This window comes from Rousettus aegyptiacus, unplaced genomic scaffold, assembly GCF_014176215.1.
Source record: "Rousettus aegyptiacus isolate mRouAeg1 unplaced genomic scaffold, mRouAeg1.p scaffold_m13_p_11, whole genome shotgun sequence".
In the NCBI taxonomy this organism is placed as follows: Eukaryota; Metazoa; Chordata; class Mammalia; order Chiroptera; family Pteropodidae; genus Rousettus; species Rousettus aegyptiacus.
In genome coordinates, this window is record NW_023416286.1 from 22,217,051 (window position 1) to 22,225,775 (window position 8,725).

The 8,725-nt window shown below is 32.5% G+C and overlaps 2 pseudogenes; both read left to right on the plus strand.

Moving 5' to 3' along the window:
• Window positions 1-314: 314 nt before the first annotated feature.
• Window positions 315-433, plus strand: LOC118609724 (annotated as a pseudogene).
• A 4,196-nt stretch (window positions 434-4,629) lies between these two features.
• LOC118609621 lies at window positions 4,630-4,748 on the plus strand (annotated as a pseudogene).
• Window positions 4,749-8,725: the final 3,977 nt, after the last annotated feature.

An 8,725-nucleotide genomic window follows, 5' to 3' on the forward strand; every position in this document is an offset into this window, starting at 1 on the left:
TATCTGTGGAAGTACAGCAGGCTAACTTACAAGTTGGATAAAATCTCCATCTGTTCATACAGTTTCTGACTTAACAGCTCTAAAAGAAAACTGCTTTCTAGCAGAACAATTTTGTCAAATACAGAGAAGTTAGACAAAGCTGAAATTTCTTCTGGGATCACTCACAATTCTGGGCTTAACATTTCTTCTGTTGGGTCTCTGAATCACTAAGCTCATAATATAAATTTCTGGAAGAAAAATTCTAAAACCAATCACTACATTTTTGAAAATCCATGATGAACCCATGCACTCCACTTTACAGAAAATACCAAACCATCTACGGCCATCCCACCCTGAACTAGCCCGATCCCATCTGATCTCAAAAGCTAATCAGGGTCAGGCCTGGTTAGTACATGGATGGGAAACCACCTAGGAAGACCAGGCGCTGTAGGCATTAAAAAAAAAAAAAGTGAAAATACCAAACTTGGATAAACCCCATAACAGATAAACATGTGAACAAGACGTAATAAATATGATAAAGTTCTGAAATAAAAGGATGACCAAAATAAAAGGAGACTTTAGCATTTACAGAGCATACTTTCATACGAAATGTATAAGAGGAAATAAATTATGTGCATTCATGCAAAATTCTATTTAAAAAAATGAGGTTTGTAAATAAGACATGATAAATATGAGATAATATGACAAAATTCTGAAATAGGATAAAAAAAGATAACCAAAAGTCTAATAGAAATTAAAAAAGAAGATTATGAGAGTAAGACAGAATGAGAGAACTGCAGTAGGAGAATAAACACTGCAGAAAGTTTGAAAGAAAAGTGGGTTATTATAAAGGAGATTTTTTCCAGAATGAAGAAGGAAAGATTAAATTGTTTTAATAAATGAGAAAAAGGATGAGATGCGAAACAGACAATAGCTATTTGACAACATGGGCAGTAGGAATTTCTGAAGAAAAGATAAAAAAAATTGGAGCAGAACAAAAAATGGTTTTATAAATGAAAATATTTATGAGCTGAAGAAAGTTCAATTTTTACAGATAAAGAGAACCATGATAGGTCAGACCTACTTAGAAACATGTAATGTTTTCAACATCACATATAGCTAAGAAAAATTCTGAAGAAACACAATCTAGAACATTCAGAGAACACATTCTAGAAATAAAACAAGATTCCAGTGACATAGCACTGAAAGACGACAAGAAATCACTTTCTTTTTATAGGCATTGACAGATAAAGAGAAAACAAAGTTTAGCATGATTTGCTACCAACAGGTTTTAAAATGCTAATAAAGGAGAAGAAAAAGACAGTAGGTAAGACCTTTTAAAACCATTTCATAGCCGTTGCAATGCATAAAAAATAATTTTGAAATATTAATTTTGAATTAATAAGTACTTGTCAACTAAGCTAACATAGATTGACAAATATGGCTATCTTGTATATTGAACATAAGTATGATAGAAGATAAATTTTAATAAAAATATCAACATATTTACAGAAATACCCCAAACAGAAACTACAACATAGATATAAATCATTCCCTTTTTAGAAAAAAAAAAGCGTTAATGTAATTAAAAATACTAACCCTTCATTTCTTTATGGTACTATAATATTTATTTTTTTAATTTTAATTTTTGTTTGAAACTAGCACAATTATATCTACAAGTTTAAAAGAGGAATATTTTTATTGTCTGCATTTGTTTTCTGGCTATTATTATTTATTTTATTATTATTACTAAAAGTAATTTTATCAGATATAAGAAGGATATACATACTTATTTATTGATGTATAACAAATTGCCCCACAATTTAGCAGCTTAAAAACAGGAATTTAATATATCACAGTTTCTGGGAGTCAGGAATGCAGCAGGCCCAGTTTTGCCGGCTGATTCTGTACCACATTCTCTCTTGAGGTTGTAGTGAAGCTGTTGGACTGGGCATTGGTCACTGAAAATTTGATTGGCTCTGGAGAATCTGATTGCAAATTCAACCACATGGCTATTGGCAGGAAGCTCCAGTTTCTTGCCATGTTATCTTCGCCTTAGAGTACTTAGCACATGGCTTTCCCTAGAGCAAAAACCATGCTTTTTGTTTATTTGCTTTTTGTTTTGTTTTTTAATAATCTAAACTTGGAAGTATATAGCATCACTTCTGTTATGTTCTATTGGTCACACATACCAACCCTGATACAATGTGGAAGGAGACTACACAATAATATGACTACCAAGAGGCAGGGATCATTGAGGGCCGTTTTAGAGGCTTTCAACCATGTGGCAGATATTGATAAATTCTCTGCTCTGCATTGCAAATATTCTGGGTATGCCACTTAGTTCCTATTATCTAGAATAAATTACTAATATTAATTTTATTTTCCACTTCCCATTTAACGTTCCATTTTTTTTTTCATTCAGTATCTCAGCTGGTCAGTGCGGTTTTGCAGAGTAACATAAATTCTTGTTTCTAAAAGATTTGAGTTTTTGGTAGATTTGCTAGCTTGCGATAGCTATAGTTTTTGTTCCCTTTTTAGGAAAAAAAATGTGTTAATGTAGTTAAAAATATTAACCATTTCAGGGTATGGCAAAATTAGAAAATGCCCCTGTACCAGATCTGGACAGACTTCTTCCTCTCTGGACCATTGTTGTGTAGCCTGATGAAATTATTATTACGTTTTTTGGAATTAAGGGCATACAAACCAGAAGGGTATAGAGTTGCATGGAGAAAAAACAATTTCCAATTAAATTGTTTATGAAGTGAGAGATGCCATTTACATTTACATCCTTTGTAAGCTGCTGTTGTTGACACTGCACTTTGGCGCTTTCAAAAGTTGGTTGAAGAGAAAACTTCAGTGTGAGCCAGAGTGATAAAGAGAATTACTTTTGACAACAACCAGAAACAAAAACAGAAAAATAAATCTTTTGAACTCTCCAAAATATAGCCACAAATGCAGCCCTATAGCTCAAAAGAGAAACTGCTTATTGCATAAGTTATGATTAATTTTCCAATTTAAGTACACAGGAAAAAAATAAGCGTGCATCCTATACTAAAAGAAAATTATTCCTGTGGGTCAAAAATAAGTCAAGAATACTGGCCCTTTTTTCCATTATCATTTTTCTTAGGTTATTGAGGACGAGGAAGGATAACATTAAATATCCTTTTTAAAAATTCTTCTCTTTGGTTTGCCAATATAGGATAGGTTAGAGAGTGATTTTTCCTTCCCCACCTCTTTTTCAATATGTAAGGATAATTCTAGAAATATGGTGGAAGAGTAAAAAGGCATTCTAAAGCTCGCACACTTCCAGAATTAACTTTGAATAGCTGTATTATCAGTATTTGATAATATTGGCTTTCTAATGTCTTTTGCATATCAGTTTAGTAAGTATATGTTTAATGAGATTTTCATATATCCTTTTTTCTTTCCTTCAGCCACTTTTCTTCTGCTACATGATTGCTTGTTTAATGAACACACAACCTACACTCTGAGCTAATAGCAATAGCTAGAGTGACCAGGGATAAGGTCTTACCAAATACACTGATAAAATCACATTTGCATTTGATTTCCTATTCTCCTCTAATGGTTACATTCATTAACTCTAAAGTTTAAACCACTGATTAAACCCAGTTACAAAAGATTAAATCACTAGTTAGTTGTTCTTAGAGAATTTTGACAGACAAGAAAAAAAAATCTGTTGCCTTTAATAGGAGAGATGAATCTCCAAAAAATAGAAATAAGCAGAAGTGTTCCTGGCAGTGGTAATTACTCAAAAGTACTTGTTGATAAATGATCAATTTATTTAATTAAGGTACCTAGTTCCAGATAAAGGAGAGTAGCCTCCCCTTGCCTGGAAATCTAAACATTTGGTAAATATTTTCAGCTGTAATGCTTATCCTCATCATCTGCTACCAGCATTCCCCACTGCCTCCAGGACTCAGCATAGGTCAGGACTCAGCATAGCCTAACAGGAAACAATCTAGAGTATATGAGGAAATGTTTATAAAATGAAGGAAACATAAATAATAGCTAGGTAATAGGTAGCAGCAGGATCCTCAAGAATGTATGAGATGGCTTTAAACTGGGGTGGATATAGAATACAGGATGGTGAAGGGATATTTTAATGAAATAATTCAGTGTTTAACATTATGGCAAGAGTACTTGCAACATGGCCTAATACCCTGATGGTATGATTTTTTTGAAGCTTGGACAAGACAATGGGCTATCATGAGATGGAAATTAGAGAATTCCTTTGATAGAACATTAAGAAACAGATGGAAAGTCTCAGAGAGGAGGGATTGTGAGAATGGATTTATTATAAGAGAATGGAGGATTCTTCCCTTCCTTCCCTTGTTCATGGGATAGCCCAGTGGACATGTAAAAAAAAAAAAAAAAAAAAAAAAAAAACATACTGGTAAACTGAACACTAGCAGCTTTGAGAAGTTTGGTAAGAGTAGCCTCTTATAGTTGTCAGTGTTAGATACTCTCATGATATTGTGCTTCCTAAAATCACTAGGGAGATTAGATTATAGAATGGCAAAACCATGAGGTAGTACCAAAAACAAAAAAACAATTGTTCCAATTTTTTTTTAATTTTTTATTTTGAAATAACTTTGCGCTTACAGAAAAATTTGCAAAAATAGCAGAGTCTATGGCCATGCCACCCTGAACAAGCCCGATCCCATCTGATCTTGGAAGCTAAGTAGGATCAGGCCTGGTTAGTACTTGGATGGGAGACCACCTAGGAAGACCAGATACTATAGGCATAAAAAATAAAAAATAAGGGATTGTAAGCTGACAAGACCCTTGCAATCTATGAAGGCCTTGCCTAAAAAAATAATAATAAATAAATAAATAAATAGCGCAGAGAGCTTTTCCACAAATGGCAGTAGAACAACTGGATATCCACATACAAAAGAATGAAATTAAGCCCCTACTTCACACCATATGCTGTATAAGAATTAACTCAAAATGAATCATTGATCTAAATGCAATAGCTAAAACTATGAAACATTTAGAAGAAAAGATAAAAGTAAATCTATATGAGCTTGGATTAGGTAATAGTTTCTTTAATAAGACACCAAAAGCCCAAATGAGAAAAGAAAAAAATTGATAAATTAGACAGCATCAAAGTTACAAACTTTTGTACTTCAAAGGCTATCATCAAGAAAATTAAAAAACAACTCATGGGAGAGAAAATATTTGCAAATTATTTATCAAATAAGGAAATCGTGCCTTGAATATATAAAAAAATCTTTACAACTTAAAGATAGAAATATAAATAATTCTATTTAAAAATGGATGAAGAATTTGAATAGCCATTATTCCAAAAAAAAAAAAAAAAGCAAATGTTCAATAAACACATGAAAAGATACTCTGCATCATTAGTCATCAGGGAAATGCTGGTCAAACCCACGATGAGCTATCACTTCATACCCACTAGGATGGCTAAAATTGAAAAGACAAACACACAAGTGTTTGGAAGGGTATGTAGAATTGGAATTCCTATATTGCTGGTGGAAATAAATATAAAATGATGTAGCCATTTTGGAATGGTTTGACAGAACTTTAAAGTATTAAACATAGTATTACCACATGAACTTACAATTCTACTTCTAGTCATATACCCAAGAAAGGGGACAACATAGCTCCACACAAAAACATTCATATGAATGTTTATAATATCATTATTCATCCAAAAAAAATGGAAATATCCCAATGCCCATCAACTGATAAATGGATAAACAAATGTGGCATATTTTTCAGCCACAAAAAGAAGTGAAATATTGACATGTTACAGTATTGATTAATTCTGAAAACATCACACTAAGTGAAAGAAACCAGTAAAAAAAAAAAAAAAAAGACACATTATATAATTTCAAAACCAGGCAAATCCATAAAGACAGAAACTAAATTAATGATTACCAGGGGGCAAAGTTGGAAGAGGGGGAGGATGCATGACTGCTAAAGAGTATAGGATCTCTTTTTGGGGTGGCAAAATGTTCTGAAATTAGATAGTCGTGACAGTCGCACAATTCCAAATTATACGTTTTTAAAGAGTGAATTTTATGCTGTATGAATTATATCTCAATAAAACTATCATTTAAAAACCGAAACAACACAAAATCTGATCAAAAATTAAAAAGCTTATAGCTATCAAAGAAATTTTAAAAAATAGCACAGAGAGTTCATATATACTCTTCACTCAGCTTCCTCTAATGTTAACAACTTCTGTAATTAGAAAAATTATCAAAACTGGGAAATTAACACTGATATAGTATTAGCAACTAAACTATAGAGCTTTTTCAAATTTCACCAGTTTCACCACTAGTGTCCATTTTCTGTTTCAGGATTCAGTCCAGTCAGGGAGAAGTATGTCTGGAACCGGGGGATACCCCTGGATCTCTCTGCAATCTTTTAAGATATTTTTAACTCAGAGATAAAGAATTGTAATATTTTTCAAGACAGAAAGAAATTGAAGGGAGGACAAAAAAAGCCCTCAAGATAGAGGAGCAGATGCTATGTGAAATAAGTCACACAGTGAAAAACAGATACTGTATGATTTCACTTATATGTGGAATCTTTTTTTTAAAAAAAATGAACTCATAAATAAAGAGAACAGATTGGTGGTTGCTAGAGGCAAGGGTGGGGGATGGGCAAAAGGCCGAAGGTGGTTAAAAGGTACAAATTTATAGTTACAAGATAATGTACAGCATAGTTATATGGATGACTATAGTTAACGATACTTTCTTGTATATACTCATTCCCTACATAATAAGTTTTGGTAAATGATGGACCATATACACAACAGTGGTTCCATAAGATTATAATGAAGCTGAAAAATTTTTATTGCCCGGTGATGTTACAGCCATGGTAATGTTTTAGCTCAGCACATTAGTCATGTGTTAGTGGTGATGCTGGTGTAAACAAATCTACCGTGCTGCCAGTCACATAAAAGTATAGCACTTACTATTATGTACTATACATAATACTTGATAATGATGATAAATGACTATGTTACTGGTTTATATATTTACTATACTATAATATGTATCCTTACTTTAGCACTTACTCTTTCTATTTATATAAAAATAGTTATCTATGTTTAGATATGTTTAGATATACAAATACTGTGATGTTACAGTTACCTACAGTATGAAGTACAGTAACATATTATACAGGTTTGTAGCCTAGGAGTGATAGTTTATACCATATAGCCTTGATGTGTAGTAGGCTATATCATCTAATTTTGTGTAAGTACAGTCTTCGTTGTTTACAAAACACAATGACACATTTTTCAGAACGTATCCCCATTGTTAAATGAGGCATGACTGTGTTTGAGAGAGTAGATCTTAAAAATTCTCATCACAAGAAAAAAAAATGTGTTACTGTGTGGTGGTAGATATTAATTGAACTTACTGCAGTAATCATTTTGCATTATATATATATGTACATACATCTCTGTATATGTGTGTGTGTGTGTGTATCAAATCATGTTGTACACCTAAAACTAATACAATGCTACATATCAATTATAGCTCAATTAAAAAGTATCTGTAGTTGCCAAGGCCTTGGGTGGGGCAAGGCCGAGGAGGCAGAAAGGGATGCATAGCAAGAACAGGCAGAACACAGAGGTTTTCCAAAGAAGTGAAACTAATCTATATGAAACAGTAAGTAAGGGTGAGTACATGTCATTATACATTTGTCAAAAACCACAGGAGTTAAAACAGAAAAAAATGAGCCATTATGTAAACAATGGGCTTGCATTGATAATGATGTGTCAGTGATGATTCATTAATTGTAACAAATGTACCACACTGTAAAGAGATACTGATGGTGGGGAGGCTATCAGAGAGGGGGGTTAACATGGAGGAACTCTCTGTATTTTTTGCTCAGTTTTGCTATGAAACTAAAACTGCTCTAAAAATTAAAAATTAATTTTGAAAATATACTAGGCGACATTAACAGCAGATTAAACAATGCAGAAGAAACAATTCAATATTGACCAATTAAACATTGAAGACGTAGCAGTGTAAACCATCTAAAATGAAATGTAGAGGAAAAGAAATGACTGAAAATATGTAAACAGAACTGCAGTAAGCTGATAATCAACACTATTAACTAAATAGACTTACTCTATGCCCACAAATATGATAACCTAGATGAAATGAAAAAATTCTTTGAAAGACACAATCTGCCAAAACTCACACAAGAAGAAACAGATGATCTGAATAGGCCTATATCTATTAAAGAGATTGAATCAATAATTAATAACCTTTTAAAACAGAAAGCACCAGGCCCTGCTGGGTTTACTAGTGAATTCTATCTATTTAGAGAAGAAATTATACTAATTCTCCACAATCTCTTTCAGAGTATAGGAACAGAGGGAATATTTCCTAATTCATTCTGTGATGCCAGCATTACCTTTGCACACACACACACAAAGACAGTACAAGAAAACTACAGACTATATCTCTGTCGAACATAAATCTTCAACAAAATATTAACAAATAGAATCCAAAAAATGAAAAATAAAAAGAATTATACACCAAGAACAAGTGGGATTTATCCCAGGTAAGCAATGCTGGTTCAACATTTCAAAATCAACTAAATTTTACCTATCATATCAACAAACTAAAAAAGAAAAATCGCATGTTCATATCAATAAATTCAGAAAAGCATTTGATTAATTAAAAATAAATACATACATCAATAAATAAGATAGAGAAACAGAAGAGAAATG